Source organism: Pristiophorus japonicus, chromosome 6 (genome assembly GCF_044704955.1).
Source record: "Pristiophorus japonicus isolate sPriJap1 chromosome 6, sPriJap1.hap1, whole genome shotgun sequence".
Classification (NCBI taxonomy): Eukaryota; Metazoa; Chordata; class Chondrichthyes; family Pristiophoridae; genus Pristiophorus; species Pristiophorus japonicus.
This window is the reverse complement of record NC_091982.1, coordinates 144946566-144948024: the sequence shown is the minus strand read 5'-3', so window position 1 is coordinate 144948024 and position 1459 is coordinate 144946566. Positions and strand designations below refer to the sequence as shown.

At 53.0% G+C, this 1459-nt stretch overlaps 1 pseudogene; it reads right to left on the bottom strand.

Annotated features, from left to right (window-relative positions):
• Positions 1–983: 983 nt before the first annotated feature.
• On the bottom strand, positions 984–1186 carry LOC139266403 (U2 spliceosomal RNA; annotated as a pseudogene).
• Between the last annotated feature and the right edge of the window lie 273 nt (positions 1187–1459).

The following is a 1459-nucleotide window of genomic DNA, read 5'->3' as shown; positions in this document are numbered from 1 at the left end:
CACCTCCCCTCCCCCTGTCCTCTCCGCCTCCCCTCCCCTGTCCTCTCTGCCTCCCCTCCCCCCGCCCTCCACCTCTCCTCTCCACCTCCCCTCTCCACCTCCCCTCCCGTCTCCACCTCCCTCCCCTCTCCACCTCCCCTCTCCACCTCCCCTCCCGTCTCCACCTCCCCTCCCCTCTCTGCCTCGCCTCTCCACCTCCCCTCCCCTCTCCACCTCTCCTCTCCACCTCCCCTCCCCTCTCCACCTCCCCCCTCCCTCTCCACCTCCCCCCTCCCCTCTCCACCTCCCCCCTCCCCTCTCCACCTCCCCTCCCCACCACCCCCTCTCCACCTCTCTACCTCCACCCCCTCTCCACTTACCTTCTCCACGCCCCCCCCCTCCACCTCTCCATCTCCCCCTCCCCTCTTCTGTTCTCACTCCACCTTTTAAAAAACGTTGTTAAACTAGTCACTGCTCATGTCCCCTATGATCTGGCCAATATCTTTTACTGCCCAATAAATATCCAGTTAGATGATACCACGGTCTAGGGATGGTAACAAAGAACCCCTGTCACATACAGCGGTTGCTGTAATCGCACATGTGCCTTCACGTGAGTTCTCCTGTGGTATGGAAAGGTTCCAAAAAGACAGGGACTGTGGCTCTCGTATTGGACTGTTCAGCCACCTAAGGACTCATTTTTCGAGTGGAAGCAAGTCTTCCTCGATTCCAAGGGACTGCCGATGATGATGATGAGGAAAGATCTCCAGAAAGACACCACACGATTTCAAACCAACTAACACAAATACATGAATGAACTCAATACCATTTTCACAGTTAGATCTGGAAATTTGTGTATCCATGGATAACAACAAAACTCTATTGATTTTTTTTTTTTATTTTTCGTTGCCAATCTTTCCAATTCTTTGTCAAATCACAAACGCCAGAGGTCACCTTGCACACATCAAGGATCACTCTGCGCTAATGCTCTTAGCCAAAAGGCCAAGAGCCACTGCACCGTTCCTGGAAGTACTGCAATACCAGGTTCGTGCCGTGGAGGTGGATGGGTCAGGCCCCCCACCCACCTCCTATTTCCAAAAAGCATAGGAGAACCACCTTCCTGATCCAGGGAGAACCATTTTGGGGTCATGGTTACTCCCCTGTCAGGTCAGTTACGCATGATCTTAGCCAAAAGGCTCTAAGAAAGGTCCACTTTCAAGCTAGCTAAGCCCAAGCTAACTGGATTTGTTTTTCTGGTTACACTGCACCGATTCACTCTACCATTCAGGTGTCCCTGAGAGAGAGAGAGAGCAATGGGTAGTCAGGGAGGGGTTGGCCCACCTAGTCGTCAATCAGTAGTACAACTTCGATTTAAATGCCTCCTTGTTAATATGGGAGCCAAGCCACCCAAACGCCAGCAAGCTAAGCCCCCTGCTGGGTGCATTGAAAGAACTCATCATCATCATAGGCCGTCCCTCGGAGT